Below are 17800 nucleotides of genomic sequence, written 5' to 3'. Positions count from 1 at the left end.
CCCCACCCCCATGTAACCCCAATTGGCTAATTTCAATTCATGAATCTATTTGTGTCCAATAGTCTTATGCTCTTTGTCTTAACTTTATTTCCTGACCTTCTCTGGAAGATGTCTTAGTTTAGGGTCTGAACATATGGTAACTTAAGATAAATGAGCACATTCAGCTCCTTGCCCCTCCTTGTGATGAAAATCAGTGTCATAAGGACTCAACAGTCAGGCTTCAAAGGCATGAAGACTCAGGAGAATCTTCACATCTCCTCTCAGCATCTATGTGGTCTTGGGCAGGTAGCTTATTCTTAACTGAAGTATAATTAGTTTATGATATCATATTAATTCACTGCATAGTGATTCAGCATTTTTACAGATTGTACTCCATTTAAAGTTATTGTAAGATAATTGCTATAATTCCTTGTGCAGTACAATATGTCCTTGTTGCTCATCTATCTGATACAGAGCAGTTTGGATCTCTTTATCCCATACCCTTAATTTGCCCCTCCCCTTCTTTGGTAACTACTCTTCCAGCCTCAATTTCTCCATATGTTAAATGGGGATAACTTGATCACAGAGAAATAATGTATGGAAGAATCTAGTAAAGTGCCTGGCACAGCGTAGGTTCACAGGAAATTGTGGTTAGTGTTATTCTATTACTCTGAAAATAATCTCATGAGATCCCAATATTTCCTGAACTCAGTTTTCAGCATCTAATTTATTCTCCTGCTCACTGTGGCTGTTTCCTTTGCCCTAAGCAAGTGCCATGTTCCCTATTATCTAGTCAGCTTTCAGGAGTCCTGGATTCCAGGCTCTGCCAGGGTCAGGCTGTATGTTTTTAGACCAGTCACATAGCCTCTTTGTGCTTTGTCTCTTGGCCAAGAAGGTATGGGTGGGCAACTTCTGGATCCTGCCTCTCTCAGCTCACCCTGTGGTTTGTGACCTGAAAAGACCAGTGAAGGGACTGCTAGGACCTGAGCCTCAGCAAAGGGGCCTTGTCAGAGCTTCTGCACATCTCTGGCCTGAAGCCGAGACTCTGGCCTCCACATTGGCCAAGCTGCCAGCTGGTACTCTTTATTATTTTGCTCGCTGAAGTAAGTTCAGAAAGCTTTCAGTTTCCCTGTGGAGTTTTGCATTGCCGTCACTCGGTCTCAGGAGGTCTCTCTTTGTTTCCTGTCCCGAGCTGGGCCTGGATTCTCGTGGAAGGACGGTGCTGCTGGCCCAGGTCTGACAACTACAGGCAAGGAAGTCACAAAATGTGCTCTGCCACACGTGGCCGGTCCTCCTAACACCCCTCGAGACAGTCGGAAGCTGTTACCCTCACACTAACCACGGAATCGTGGCTGGGGCAGTTCCCAGGACCTGTGTTTCAAGAAGGAACATATGTACACTTAAAGGCCTAGGAACAACTCCTTGATACCTGGAAGACTGTTTTCTGTTGACATCAGAGTATCTGCAGCTTCCTCACTCTGCAGGTGCTGGAGAAAAGTGAGGAGCAGACAAATGAGGTTTCAGTGATCTGGATCATCCAAAGCTGTAAGAAGGAACTTGCCTCTTGTGATGTGGCTTTTAAATTTCTCTGTGTCTGTGAGTGCCTGGCTATCAGCATCTGTACCTATCTGACTGGGTATGTTTTTTTGACCAGCTTGTGGAAAGCTGAACAAGGACTTTGTGCTGCAGACAGTGGCCAAAAGGCACCCTGTTTCTTGATTCTGGAGTTGCCATGACAACCATCCTCTGAGAGCTACAAGCCCAGCTCCTTTTACTAGGCCAGTAGTGCAAACGACTGCATTCCCAACTCTTCCTCCATCCTGTCCCACTGCCAGGAAATATTTTATACTTTCTTGCCCCTGGGGAGGGCAAGGGGGAGAAAGGGCCGACAGAGATGACGTCAGGACTGCTAGGGGATTGTTGGTATATAACCCGGCCGTCTGGTCCCACTTCTCCCCACAAACTCAAGTCTGACCTCATATATCATTTATGCCACAGGTCAGCTTTCTGGGCTCTAAATCAAATCAGGAATAAAGAAATAGTATGATCAAGGATACATTCTTACTCTCCCATTTTAGCACTGTGAGTCACAAAAAATAATACACTGCCTTGGTGTTTCTGTTTCCTAGGTTGGGTGCTCCCTGATGGGGAGATAGGAATTTAGGCAGGAGCATCACTCTCTCTAGGCCACTGAGGCTTGATTTACTCACCCATACCTTCTTGGCCAAGTGACAGAACACAGAGAGATTAGGTGATTGTTCTAAAACCCAGAGCCTGTCCCAGACAGAGCCTGGATTGGAATCCAAGACTCCTGAAGTTTGGCAATTTGCAGCTGTGGTACAGAAGGTGGATGACCTACAGAGGAAGGTCTATTGGGAGGGTAAATTTTAACCCTTTAAAAGTAGGAGTGATTAGAATCCCCAGGGCAATTGTGAACTGAACAAGGTAGGAGAAGGCGACAACAGAGGACAAGCTGGTTGGATGGCATCACCGACTCAATGGACGTGAGTTTCAGCAAGTTGCGGGAGATGGTGGACAGGGAAGGCTGGCGTGCTGCAGTCCGTGGAGTTGCAAAAAATCAGACACGACTGAGAGACAGAACAAAAACAAAGGGTCTAATTAACTAAGGGTCCATCCATCTGTCTATCCTATCCTCCATCCATTCATCCATCCTCCATCCATCCCTGGACCACCAGGGAAGTCCCTTTTAATTCTATGTTTGATTACTGCTTCAACTGAAGCTTTGTTTCTTCATGAACAACATTGATATATTATTTTTAACTTGGCCCCTCATTTAAATTATTATCTCTTGTAAAATATTTACTTGCTTGTCCTTGCGTTCTAGAATACCAACCCAAATTCACCTTTTATACCATTGGTGTATCATTCCATATGGTTAGTTTTCCTCTTTGCTGCTTCTAGTGCAGAACTGAAATATGTTCCTGCATTTTTATTCCTCCAAAATAATCCCATAGCTCTTCTAGCTCTCTTCCTGTCTCAATCTGATTGTTATAGACTTCTGCCTATTTTACAGAAGGAATGGCATTTTTCTTTCTTTTGGTGCTGAAGGTTTTGAAAAGGTTTCTTCTGGACATACTCTTGAGTCTTCAGAGTGGTGTTCTCTTTTCTTGTCCTGCAGTATATGTTCAGTCTGTCTCTTTTCTTTATGTATTCATCTTTGAATGAGAAAATTTATCCAGACCCAGTGGTGGGGCAACTAACAGACTACAGAGCTTGCCTTTGGAACTGTTAACTATCCCCTTGGGTGCTACTTGAATATCCTTCTTACTTCTACACTTGGAAGGATGGCTGATCATTCTTCCCACTTCCTAGCTCCGTTCCCAGAGTTTAGTGACATCCATGAAGTTTGGTCCTGCTGGACTGAGGAGTGATTTTCTTTTATCTGCAATGTATTTGTGAGTCTATAACCCCAGCTCTCTAACAAATGCCTCCAACAGACTTTTCTGTCTCCCTCCATGACTTTCAAAGCCTTATGCCGATTGCACTCCACTTTTGGGATGCAAAGGGTCCCTGGCAGGGAATTTCCCCACCATCTTCTACATCCTGTCCTATTGGTTGCTTGAGAGTTGCAGTCTGTAAAAGGATAAGGAAAGCTTTTGTGGGATGCATGTGTTGTGAATAAAATTGAACACTGGCTGCCTCAAAAGACATCACTTGTGTAATAGTGGATAACTGGTCAGTTTTTTTTAATTATTCATTTTATCCTTGGCTGTGTAGAGTCTTTGTTGCTGCATGCGGGCTTTCTCTAGTTGCGGTGCATGGGCTTCTCTTTGTGGTGGTTTCTCTTATTGAGGAGCAAGGGCTCTAGGGTGCTCGGACTCAGTAGTTGCGGCTTAGTGGCCCCACAGCATGTGCGGTCCTCCAAGACCGAGGTTTGAACCTGTGTCACCTGCATTGGCAGGCCGATTCTTAACCAGCGGACCACTAGGGAAGTCCCTAGCTGGTCAGTTTTAAGATTAGTCTAGTCTCTGGGTCTCTGAGTCAAGGAGCAGGAGTGTTAAAGAAATGAACTCTTTACTTACTTCCAAAGAATTGAATCTCCTCTCTTTCATGAGGTAAGCATGAATAGGTCACTCACTCTTTCTCACAAGCCAACCGTATCTGCTTCTGGTATTGAGTTGATTCTGATATTGAGCTGTAATCAGCCCTACTTTCCTGAGGTTGTGGTGGGTGTTCCCCACTCCTTGTAAATAATTTTTGGTGGGAAATAGATGCTATCAGAGGGACACTTGTATATTAGCTTTACACAATGTTTTTGAGGTTCAGTTCTTAGAACCTATGAGGCATTCAGGAGCCCTCTGGGTAAAGTCTTCCCTTGTCAGCTCTTTACTTTCTCCTACACCTGAATAATTGGAAGGTAGGAAAAAAAAAAGAATGAGCAAAGACAGATGCAGTTGATGTGGTGGCTCATATAATAAAGCATCCACCTGCAGTACAGGAGACCTGGTTTGATCCCTGCGTCGGGAAGATCCCCTGGAGAAGGAATGGCAACCCACTCCAGTATTCTTGCCTGGAGAATCCCATGGACAGAGGAACCGGGCAGGCTGCAGTCCGTGGGGTCATACGGTGTCAGACACGACTGAGCGACTGAGCACAGGGTTACACATGATTGCTAGGAAAGCTTGTCCAAGCTTCCAGTGCTTTGGGTAAGGAAGTAGGAAGTATCTTCTTGTGTTTTCCATTCCAATGGGCAGGCCAGCACAGGCTGTGGAGTTTCAGACATGAGCCAGAGGTCAGGGAGTCTGCTATTTAAACTTTTCATAACATTTAGTGTGTTGTTGGTTGCCCGAAGGCATTACACAATATTGGTAATAATCATAGCAGTCAGAAACCTGCCATTCTACCTGGGAGACATGTACATTTTCCTATTGTCATCTCCAGAATTTTCTTCAGCACAAGTACCTGAAGGGAAACTTTCTCAGTGGCTCCCGCAGAAGAACACTAGACAGTGGAGGTGCGGGGTGGTGATGGTGGGCAACCAATGACACGACTGAGATTCCCAGTTGTTAGTGGGTGTTCCTCCAGAAAACATTGTGTAAGAACAGTAATGAGGGTGATCTTTTCTGAAATTAGGAAAGACACCAGGGCAGGCTAACTGATTAAATCATCCCGACACAAAATGATTGAACACCTACTGCACACCTACTGTCTTTACTGAAGACACGCAAAGATCTCATTTTTACCAGGCCACATGGTAACCCACTCTTCTCCCTGAAAAGCATTGCTTGCCCCAGTTAGAGCAGGTCATGAATTAGACAACAATGGGGAGAAAAGTGCAGGGGAGAAGGGGAAAAGTTTGTTCCAGAAGATGTTTGTTGCTGTTGTTTACTTGCCTCTGACTCTTTGTGACTCTATGGACCCCACCAGACTCCCCTGTCCTTTGCTATCTCCAGGAGTTTGCTCAAACTCACGTCTACATTAAGTCGGTGATGCCATCCCACCATCTCATCCTCTGCCACCTCCTTCTCCTCCTGCCCTCAATCTTTCCCAACATCAGGGTCTTTTCCAATGATCTGGCTCTTCACATAAGTTGGTCAAAGTATTGGAGCTTCAGCTTCAGCATCAGTCCTTCCAATGAATATTCAGGGTTGATTTCCTTTAGGACTGACTGGTTTGTGTGAATGAGCCCTAGAAAGAATGTCCCAGCCCCATGGCTAGTTTGTCACGTAGGATTGAGGGTCTGAGAAGGAGCCCTTTGGACAAGTAAACAGAGCAGTGCAAACCAGGGAGGAGGGGTTGGGGGTGAAGATGGTGCTTTTCTTAGAACTACGAGGGGATTGCTGGGTAGAGGGGTGGCCAGCCTTGGTATTACTGCTGAAAAGGCAGAGGAAAGAGTGGCGAAGACAGATTTGTTGCCTTCCCAGCTGTGCCTGAGGTTGTCTGTGAACCTTTGAGAATCATCCCCTGGGCTTCATGCAAAGCGCCCAGATGTTCTGATTTAGGCACAGTGGGCCTTCCCCATTGACATTTTCCCATAAATTTTCTTCATGGGTCTTCCCAGGTCCTGCTTCTCTCCTTTTCCCCCACTCTCCACTATCTCCCCATCTCATTTTCTCCTCTTGCTCAGCCAAGTTATTTCTATCTGCAAAACTTCTCTCCTGTTATCTCCTCTATTATCGTTTCTCATGAGGGACTTTTCTGGACTTGAGTGGTTTGGACACTGGATTCTACCCTTTGCCTCTGCTTTCCTTGGGGGCAAAGAGAGAGCAAGAGAACCTCACCTACCGAAAGGAGCAGTGTTTTCTCCTGGTGAATTTGCTTATTAAACTGTGAGTCAGTAATCCATGGTGGCTATTTTTCTGTTTTGCATGAGGGTCCAGGGCAGAGTTTGTCTGCCAACTCTGTTATATAAAGGACAAAAGGCAGTCTTTGAACAGAGCTAGTGCTACACTTCACCATAGTCGGGTATCTTTGAGCATTTTACATCCTGTGTGTTCTTTACTTCTCGTGATAAACCTGGCAGGCAGGTCTTGTTAAGCTAGGGTTTTCAGCACAAGTCTGTCCCAAATATTGTTCAAGACATACTTAAGCTAAAATACTTTCTCGTGATTTGAAATTCAAATTTAAGTGCACTTCCTATACTTTCATTTGCTAATTCTGGCAACAGTTAAGTCCAAACTGCAGAGGAGGTAATGTGACTTACTCGGGGCGCTTGATCATGTTAGTTTCTTACTCCTGTCCTTCCCCATCTCCACCATTCAAGCAGTCCAAAGAGAGAAGAAAAGAAAAGAAATATTATGCAAAATGAATGAATATTCTCCAGCCCTCTGCCCACGGACCACTTCATTAAACACTTTCATCTATTATCAGCAGCATCCTGGCAGCACAGAACTCACTGGAGGGCACAGTGATGATCTGATACTTTGGCTGAATCCCGAACCGGAGTTTTGACCTTTCTGAAAGGGACATGGTGAGGCAGAAGCCTGGAGGCTTTGGCATCCACAACCATGAATAATTGCCCTGGCTTCGGCACCCACTGAATCTATGAACCAGGCTACCTCTGTTAATTCTTTCATGAGTTTTATTTTCTTTGTTGAAAAGTTGAGAATGGGACTATTGACCTGCATTCTTCGCAGGACCAGGCGATGCAGTGCAACTCAGCAGCTGGTACTGGACGGACCCTGGTTCGAATCCCAGCCCTGCCACTTACCAGCTGTGTGACCTGGGGCAAGTTACTTAATCTCTCTGTGCCTTGGCTTTCTCATCTGTAAACTGGAGATAATGTGAATGCGAATTAGACTGAAGACTGTGAGGTCTGGAGACAAGGTTTACTAATGAACTCATGCATTCGAACAAGCACTGAATTGCTAACAACCTAATCAAATCCTCCATTAAGAACGCTGGTCACGGGGTTTGAATGAATGCTTAGCTCTGTGCGAGGGAGGACTAGGGATACAGGGGAACAGAAAACCTGATTTATGCCCGGAGAGACCAACAGTCCCATGGGAGGAGACCAGTTGTACCTAGGTGAAACAAGAAGACAACAAAATCAAGGGTGTGATGATTCAATGCAAATTCAGACAGAAGACTCAGGAGGTGTGAGTAGCAACAATCGTGTCTTATGCTTTTACCCTCATTGTGGTTCACCTGGGGCATTCATAGACGTATAAGGTGAAGTAACAGGCGGTCAGAATGTGGAGGGTCTGGACCCGGGAGGCTACTTAGAGGAGGGAGTTCTTTTAGCAGTCATAGATCTGGGTTGGAAGATGGCATTTCTGATAGGATGAATCCAAAATGTGAAGGTGGGGAAGCTGGTGGCCCCCAGTGGACAACAGAGGCGTTGAAGTGGCCCTACAGGAGACTGAGGCTGGGCCTTTCACGTATTTCTCCCTCAGGGAGTCACACGGCTGGCTTCTCAATGTTCAGGACTTGGCTCATATTATCCCATCACGTGTATCTTCCCTGGCCACCTGAAGTGGCTTGCATTCCCTCACCTGTTGATGTCATATCACCCTGTTTTTTTTTTTTTAAATCATACTTTATGTTTTATGGAATTATTCTATTTATTACATTAGATTATTTATTCTGTCTCCCCTAGCAGAATGAAAGCCTCATGAAAGCAAGAACATAGAATCCGTAGTGATGTTCAATGAATATTTGTTGGATGAATGTACAAACAGGTAGAAAGATGGCTCAAAATTCTAGCTTAAGGAATTGGGATTTTTATAGGAAATTATGAGGACTTCAAATAAAACCTGTATCAAGGTACGTCCTATGTTCCCAGAAGGCCCTCTTGTAACAGGAGTCAGTGAGTGGTCCTTCCCTTTCCTCTTTGCTTAAAATGAGTCTGGAGAATGATGCGAGTTTCTGGGAGTGTCCATGGGTAAAGACAGGGGTGGGTTGCGGAGCCATCAATCTGCAGCTGTTTTAGGGCAGTGGTTCTCCTCCGAGCTTCCCATTAAAGCCCTGGGGAAATTAAAAAATTCCCAGTTCCCCGGCTGCACCCCTAAAATCCAGATCTCTCGGAGTGGGGCCCAGGCTCTGCATTCTATAAGCTTCCCTGGCAATCGCACTGTGCAGCCAAAGGTGGAAAACGCCGTGCTGGATCCCACTCACGTCACTTATAAACTCAGGCAGGAGCAACTAGCCTGTCCTACTCGCATTAAGATGTCAAATAGAAACCATAACTCTTCTTTTGATCTTCCTTACAGACACCCTGCCCAGAGGTGAAGTGCGGCCAGCTAGCTTCTTGGGTACATTTGTATATTTGATAACCTGTTTGGAATTAGCCATACATTTCCGTCTGCTGGGGCAGGCCAGTCCTAGCCAGGACCCATATGTCCTCTGATGAAATGTTATTTTGGGGACTGGTGGCTGGCAACTCCTGACCTGGCTTCTGTTCTGCTGGCCCCATTGGCTGGCTCAGTTCCAACCTCCACTTTCTCTGCCCTTGTGGTGGCCACATGGTCCAACTTCTACTTGTCACGTCTTCAGCAATGCTGGGGACCTAGGGTGACTTAACAGTGTTAATATTCATTTCATGTCACATGGAAGATGCCAAGCCGACGTCGCAGCAAATCTCATGTCCCTACTCTGTCCGGCTGGCCCAGGTCGAAGGGCCTGGAGAAGGCCAGGTGACCTGAGGTCTCCCTCTTGGAAAGGGACTGTTGAAACGCCTTTAAACCTTCTTGGCCTTTGAGACCTGTTTGGCTGAGTGTCGTCCCTTCCCCCATCCCCTGTGTGCCAAGATCTATGTTAATCTTCCCGGGCTGCATAGGCCATGTGACCTCTGATGAAATCGAACATCTGGGCAGTTAATCTACAGACCTGCTTCTAATTGGACTAATTGGCATGGAATTGGTAGAGCTGTAGAGAGACCTGCTGCTCCTGTCTGGGCTCTCAATGCCAAACAAAAGAAGCAAGCGGTCAGTCCTTCAGGCTGTGGATGCCCTGGAACAGTTGAAGAGCCAGTGTACTCAGTAGACAACTGTCTACTTGCCTCTTCTCCCCTCCCCTGCCCCCTCTCTGCACCAACATGTGCTTCAGAATGTGATTTTCATGAATCATGTCCCTGTGTCTTGTTTTGGAAACCATGAGTGACTGTTGTAAACAGCATCGAATGCCCCTGCTCTTTGGGTATCCTGAGATATACGGGGGCCACAGTGGCTAATTGATTGACAGTTCTTCATTTAACAAATGTATTGAATAAGCCCATTGTGAACAGATCTTTATTGAGCACCTACTATGCGTCAGCCACTGTTTTAGTCACCAGAGATATAGTGCGGGGGGCAGGTAATGTTAATAGATAAGCAGAACAAATAACTGAGTAACTAGAGATGAGATGATCTGGGATGATGATAAGTGCTACAGAGGTGGCACTGCGTAGAGAAGAGGGTGGAGGAAAAGATTAGATATGAAATAATCTCGTGATCAGGGCTTCCCAAGTGGCTCAGTGGTAAAAAAATCTGCTTGTAAAGCAGGAGCCTCAGGAGACATGGGTTTGATCCCTGAGTTGGAAAGATCCCCTGGAGGAGGGCATGGTAACTCACTCCAGTATTCTTGCCTGAAGAATCCCATGGACAGAGGAGCCTGGTGGGCTATAGGCCACAGGGTCCCAAAGAGTTGGACATGACTGAAGCGACTTAGCATGCAAGCATGTGTGATCAGGGCTGGCAGGGTGGTGAGAGATGTAGAGAACTGCTGTGTGGGTTGGGCCTGGAAGGCCGAGGAAGATGTGGTCCTTCATCTCACGGATCTCCTGGTCTAGCTGGGGACGTGGACAAAGAGAATGATGAAGAATAATACTTTAAGGGCTCTGATGGAATTGTGTAAAAGGGAGAGCTTAGAAGGGGGGACTGGCTACATGAAGGTGGGGCAGGCAAGGCAAGAGTGTGAAGCTACAACAGAAAAGAAAAGTGGAAGTCAAAGGATAAAGTTGGGGGCCTTCCTTGGCGATCCAGTAAGACTTAACATTCCAATGCAGGGGATGCAAGTTCAGTTCCTGGTTGGGGAGCGAAGATCCCACATGCCTCACAGCCAAAAACCCAGGACATAAAAAAAAAAAAAAAAACCACAACAGAAGCAATATTGTAACAGATTTAATAGTCTTTAAAAATGGTCCACATAAAAAAATTCTTAAAACACATACACACACACACACACAAGATAAAGTTGGCTGGAAAAGGGGAAGAAGGAAATTGTGCTAGGTGTTCATTTCTTTCTGGTAGTCATGTATGGATGTGAGAGTTGGACCATAAAGAAGGCTGAGCACCGAAGAATTGATGCTTTCGAAATGTGGTGCTGGAGAAGACTCTTGAAAGTCCCTTGGACAGCAAGGAAATCAAACTAGTCAATCCTAAAGGAAATCAACCCTAAATATTCATTGGAAGGACTGATGCTGAAGCTGAAGCTCCAATACTTCGGCCACCTGATGTGAAGAACTGACTCCTTGTAAAAGACCCTGATGCTGGGAAAGATTGAAGGCAAGAGGAGAAGGGGACTACAGAGAATGAGATGGTTGGATAGCATCACTGACTCAGTGGACATGAGTTTGAGCAAGCTCTGGGAGACGGTGAGGGACAGAGAAGCCTGATGGGCTGCAGTCCATGGGGCTGCAGGGTTGGACACGACTTAGCAACTGAACAGCAACAACCAAGTCCCAGGCATTGTTCTAGGTGCTGGGGTTAAAGGAGTGAACAGCAGAGTAAAAGTCCCAGCCCCCACTGGAACTTGTATTCCAATGGGGGAGGGTAGACATGAATATGTAAACAAATAAGATAACTTTGGATGGTGACAACTGTTATGAAGACAAGGTGCGATAATGTTGAAGGAAGAATTTGGGTGTGTTTGGAGGGCAGTGATGGGAAGGAGACTTGACAGGGTAGCTGGTATAGGCCTCTGGAGGAGGAGATGTATGCTGAGATTGGATCACAGGATGGTCTGGGAGAAGGGGAGTTCTAGGTGGAGGAAACTACAAGTACAGAAGTCTTGAGGCAGGAGGAAGCCTGGCAAGTTTGAGGAACAGAAAAAAGGCCAGTGTGACTGGTGCCTGGTGAATAAGGGGAGAGTGGGTCAGTTCTAGAAGGAGTCAGAGATGAAGCAACCAGGGAAGCAGAAAACACAGATATGAAGCCATTGTAGCGATTCTAATTAGAGAGGGTGGAGGCCTGACCTGGAGGGAGAGCTTTGGAGGTATTTTGAGTAATAGAACTAGCACAATAGGACTTCTGATTCCTGGCCCTTGAGGACTGAGGGATGGACTGAATCAAAGATGACATTGGCTTGAACAACTGGGTAGTTGGGCGTGGTTACCAAGATAGGAAAGACCGGGAAGGGAACTGGTTTTGTGGGAGAAATCAAGATTTTTCTTTGGATGCCTTTAGTATGAGATGTTAGCTGGACATCCACCCCTGGAGAGGAAGCATAAAGGCTTGAGGTATAAGAGTAGCAGACCCTTCTGGGAACCTGGGATCAGTGTGGGGGAGAGCTGTGGTTAGGAGCGCTGCAGTGCTGGCTGTGGGATGGGACAGCCTAGAGGAGGGACGTGACTGGAGGCGGGGGGAGACCACTGCAGTCTGTCTTGTTAGTCCAGGTGGGGAAAGGTGGGAGTCCTGAATCCATCTGGTATTTGCAACTTAGATTCACTTCCTAGTGCAATAGACTCCTTTGTGATTCCATTTCAGAAATCACGGCCATTTAGTGCAGAGGATGTGGTGACTTGGCTAGATAAAAATTCAGCAAGCATATAGGGAGCTCATGTGATGGGTCCATCTCTTTGCTAAGGCTTTCTGATACTTCATCTCATTTAACCCTCACCGAGATCCTACCGGGTAGGTTCAGCTCCTCTGCATATGAATGAAGTTGTTCCTGACGTTTTTGGTAGACTCAAAACGACTCTGAATCAGTGACCGCTGAAGACATCTCTTGTTAGCTAGGACCTCTGTCGCCTTGTTTGTCCTGGAGGTGATTGTTCTCGTCTATGGAGGCTCTTCTACCTCTGGCCTTGCAAAAGGCACGATCTGCCAGAAGGGAGGGCTTCCTGGTCAGTGCCCTGCCAGCCGCCAGCCTTCGGAGCATCCAGGACCGCCACCAAAAGACTCTATAGAGAAGATGGGGCATGCTACTTAATGTGGCAAATTGGTTAAGTGTGATTCAATTAAAAGATCTCCTACTGATAGAAATACATATACAGTGCTTATTTGTATGTACCAGACACTTGAAGTGAATGAAATACTTGTATGGAAATGATTTTGCTTTTCTAATTTTTGTTCCTTCTGGCTCTACCGTTCCCAAAGACTGGTTCTAATTTGAACTGGTTCAGTAGGATTTTTAAAACAACAACTTTGATTTTGTTTTCAGTGCAGTTAAAAAAAAATTAATATGTGGGTTGGGTTCAGAGTTCAGCCAATTAGTGTGTCCATTTTGGTTTGTGAGTCATATTATCTTGGTCCACATTACTCACAGTGAGGAATGATTCAAAACCAGTGCTTTTTTCCTTCTGAGCCCAGAGTCTAAAAATGCTTCAGGCCTCTTTTGTCCTGAGACATCCTTGTTCTAAGGAATCCTGAAGCTACATTTATCAGGGAACAAAAGTCATTTACAGGAAGAGACTGGCATGAAAACCCACTCTCTTATGATTCTGACACTAAAGATGGTCTTTGTTTCCCTTTCCTTGAGTTGTATCAGGATTGGCTGAACACATTTTTTTTTTTTTTTGCCACGCTACGTGGTATGTGAGATCTTAGTTCCTCAACTAGGGATCGAACCCATGTCCCGTGCATTTGAAGCATGGAGTCTTAACCATTGGGGAAGTCCCAGCTGAACACAGTTTGAACTCATTGAAAGTTGGTTACCTTAGGAACAGAAGACTTTTGGTTTAGTCACAAAGGAGCATTGGAGTACTGTCTTCAGAACCTAAGGACAATTCCTTGGGTACCTGGTAGGGAGGTCCAAGGACCACTCTGCCATGGCCTACCCTTTCTCCTGAGATCTGGGCACAAAGTCTGCCATTCAAAATGGAGATCCACTCAAACAGTGGCACACGCAGGCCACTGTGGTTTCTTTGCTTCTTCCCATGGCTTCTTTTTCTAGGAACTTCCCTCCCAAAGAAAGGAAAGTTTGATAAAAGAAGAGTGAGTCCAATGCTGGCTTCCTGGGTGTGCAACCAGTGATTCTGAAAGACGCTAACTATGTGTCATAGTCTCACAATGTTTTCAAGATGTCAAAAATCAGACTTCACTGGTGGTCCAGTGGTTAAGACTCTGCCATTCCACTGCAGGGGGAACAGGTTTGACCCCTGGTGGGGGAAGTTCTGCATGCAGCGTGGTATGGCCAAAAAAAGAAAAAAACTCAATGCCATTTCTATATGTTAACAACATACTTGTGGAAAGCAAAATTAAAAAAAACACAATAGTGTTTATTATTTTAAAAAATGTCAAATTTCCTCCTAGCATGAGCAATGTGGTCCTGAATGAAAGCTGAAGACATGGTATGAACTCATGTCTAGCTTAATGTGGCTGCAGGTGGATTTATGTCTGTGTCTACATCTACATCTGTACCTGTGCAGCTATATTATCTCCCTACATGTATGTATAAACAGAGATATGGCTGCATACCTGGGTTAGTACATGCACTTATATTTCCAAACTCTGTCTACTGAGTGGGTCTGGCAGCAATGAGCACATCCTGTGCCCAGACTTTGGTTTCTAATATCATTCTCCCACAAAAGGAACCAGGATTTCTTGTAGAAATGGCAGGTTGTAGGGCTGGGAAGGGAATATGCAAAATGAACATAGAGCATAATATAGTGCCAGAAATAAAAGACATATTCAAGAAGCAAAGCAAGAGGGCATGTCCAAGGGACATAGGAGCAAACTGCAGGAGCTCCCAATAGGTGATGATGGAACAATTTGAGCAATGAATAGTATAGTCTTGAATTATAACCCAAAGTTGTTGTTGTTCAGTTGCTACATTGTGCCCTACTCTGCGACGCCATGGGCTGTAACCCACCAGTCCGTGGAATTCTTTAGGCAAGAATGCTGGAGTAGGTAGCCATTCCCTTCTCCAGGGGATCTTCCTGACCCAGGGATCAAACCCTAGTCTCCTGCACTGCAGGCAGATTCTTTACCATCCAAGCCACCAGGGAAGCCCATCTTTAGTTCATAAGTTGTGACAAATGTACCATATAAATGATATATTTGGGAGACTGGGAGGAGGATACATGGGGACTCTAATATAATTTTACTTTTCTGTAAACCTAAAACTTAAAAAATAAAACGTTTGCTCTGAAACCCTCCTCTCCCCTAGCCACTTTCCTTTCTCTTGACCCAATGTCTTTTTAACATGCTGGTCGTCACTCTGAGTCCTGGTCATGTAAGAAATTGTAGTGACACAGACAGGCAGCCTTGACATCTGTCTGACCTCAGTGTGGCAGTTCTTGCTATCAGTATGGAGAGGCAAATGCCATTTCCCAGCACTGTTGTTTCTTGGCTTATCTAGCTTCTGGGGGCTTATCTGAGGCATTTTTATTGGCTGTAGTGTGATCTGAGAAATAGTTTGCTGCCTGGAGGAGTCCTGGGCATCACTCTTTTGCTGCTGAAGGAGCCAGACTCTGCATCACTGACACAGGAACACAGTGTCCTAATTGGGCTGATACCCTCCTGAAGGCAGCCGGGGTATCCCTTTCTGCTTTAGCATCTATCTCCGTGTATGTGATAAAACCTCTGTCTCATCTTCTGGATCGTTGTTCTCATCTTTTTCTTCTTAATCTTTACTTTTAAACACTCTCCTTAGATTTACAGGAATTGATTATATCACTATGTGGGGTGCCAAGAGGGGCAGAGTATAATTTTTTTTTTTTTAAATAAGAAGCTGGTAGAAGCGTTTTGTCCAGGGAGGAGTCTGTTGGTGGGCTCTCATACGTAAAATAGATTATTTACAATTCCAGGACCAGTCCATATTGGCACCTCAGTGAATATTAGTGGAAGGCGCCCTCTCTAGGCGGCTGCAGTCCTAGGGCTGGATTTCAGGTCCCAAACGTTCCCTCCGTCAGGCAGCCGTGTGCAGTAGACAACATACACAACCATTCATTGTGCCCCTAAAATGTGTGATAGGTAGCAACCCATTGCCATGAGGGAAGAGGATAATCACTGCTCAGGATGATCACTTCTTATGCAGGTACCCGGGGGCAGGGTATGAATTGTTTCAGGAGTCTTCTGGAAGAAATGGGATGGAACCTCACAACAGATGAAGTGCTAGTGTTGGCTCCTGTTGGTTCATGGGAGCCAATTGTTAATTTTTCACAAATTTGATGAGCTGGTTGTTAATCACAGTCACTGTTAAAAATTATATTAACGTAAGTTCAGTTCAGTTCAGTTCAGTCGCTCAGTCGTGTCCGATTCTTTGCAACCCCATGAATCGCAGCACGCCAGGCCTCCCTGTCCATCACCAACTCCCAGAGTCTACCCAAACCCATGTGCATAGAGTTGGTGATGCCATCCAGCCATCTCATCCTCTGTCATCCCCTTCTCCTCCTGCCCCCAATCCTTCCCAGCATTAGGGTCTTTTCCAATGAGTCAACTCTTTGCATGAGGTGGCCGAAGTATTGGAGTTTCAGCTTCAACATCAGTCCTTCCAATGAACACCCAGGACTGATCTCCTTTAGGATGGACTGGTTGGATCTTCTTGCAGTCCAAGGGACTCTCAAGGGTCTTCTCCAACACCACAGTTCAAAAGCATCAATTTTTCGGCGCTCAGCTTTCTTCACCATCCAACTCTCACATCTATACGTGACTACTGGAAAAACCATAGCCTTGACTAGATGGACCTTTGTTGGCAAAGTAATGTCTCTGCTTTTAAATATGCTATCTAGGTTGGTCATAACTTTCCTTCCAAGGAGTAAGCGTCTTTTAATTTCATGGCTGCAATCACCATCTGCAGTGATTTTGGAGCCCCCCAAAATAAAGTCTGACACTGTTTCCATTGTTTCCCCATCTATTTCCCATGAAGTGATGGGACCGGATGCCATGATCTTAGTTTTCTGAATGTTGAGCTTTAAGCCAACTTTTTCACTCTCCTCCTTCACTTTCATCAAGAGGTTTTTTAGTTCCTCTTCACTCTCTGCCATAAGGGTGGTGTCATCTGCATATCTGAGGTTATTGATATTTCTCCCGGCAATCTTGATTCCAGCTTGTGCTTCTTCCAGCCCAGCATTTCTCATGATGTATTCTGCATATAAGTTAAATAAGCAGGGTGACAATATACAGCCTTGACATACTCCTTTACCTATTTGGAACCAGTCTGTTGTTCCATGTCCAGTTCTAACCCGTTGCTTCCTGACCTGCATACAGGTTTCTCAAGAGACAGGTCAGATGGTCTGACCTGGTATTCCCATCTCTTTAAGAATTTTCCACAGTTTATTGTGGTCCACACAGTCAAAGGCTTTGGCATAGTCAATAAAGCAGAAATAGATGTTTTTCTGGAACTCTCTTGCTTTTTCGATGATCCAGCGGATGTTGGCAATTTGATCTCTGGTTTCTCTGCCCTTTCTGAAACCAGCTTGAACATCTGGAAGTTAACAGTTCACGTATTGCTGAAGTCTGGCTTGGAGAATTTTGAGCATTACTTTACTAGCATGTGAGATGAGTACAATTGTGTGGTAGTTTGAGTATTCTTTGGCATTACCTTTCTTTGGGATTGGAATGAAAACTGACCTTTTCCAGTCCTGTGGCCACTGCTGTGTTTTCCAAATTTGCTGGCACATTGAGTGCAGCACTTTCACAGCATCATCTTTCAGGATTTGAAATAGCTCAACTGGAATTCCATCACCTCTACTAGCTTTGTTTGTAGTGATGCTTTCTAAGGCCCACTTGACTTCACATTCCAGGATGTTGCTCTAGGTGAGTGATCACACCATCGTGATTATCTGGGTCATGAAGATCTTTTTTGTACAATTCTTCTGTGTATTCTTGCCACCTCTTTTTAATATCTTCTGCTTCTGTTAGGTCCATACCATTTCTGTTCTTTATCGAGCCCATGTTTGCATGAAATGTTCCCTTGGTATCTCTAATTTTCTTGAAGAGATCTCTAGTCTTTCCCATTCTGTTGTTTTCCTCTATTTCTTTGTATTGATCACTGAAGAAGGCTTTCCCATCTCTCCTGGCTATTCTTTGGAACTCTGCATTCAGATGGTAGTATCTTTCCTTTTCTCCTTTGCTTTTTGCTTCTCTTCTTTTCACAGCTATTTGTAAGGCCTCCTCAGACAGCCATTTTGCTTTTTTGCATTTCTTTTCCATGGGGATGGTCTTGATCCCTGTCTCCTGTACAATGTCACAAACCTCCGTCCATAGTTCATCAGGCACTC

The sequence above is a fragment of the Cervus elaphus genome, chromosome 21 (genome assembly GCF_910594005.1).
Source record: "Cervus elaphus chromosome 21, mCerEla1.1, whole genome shotgun sequence".
Classification (NCBI taxonomy): Eukaryota; Metazoa; Chordata; class Mammalia; order Artiodactyla; family Cervidae; genus Cervus; species Cervus elaphus.
The sequence above is the reverse complement of the archived record's forward strand: the minus strand, read 5'-3'. Positions refer to the sequence as shown.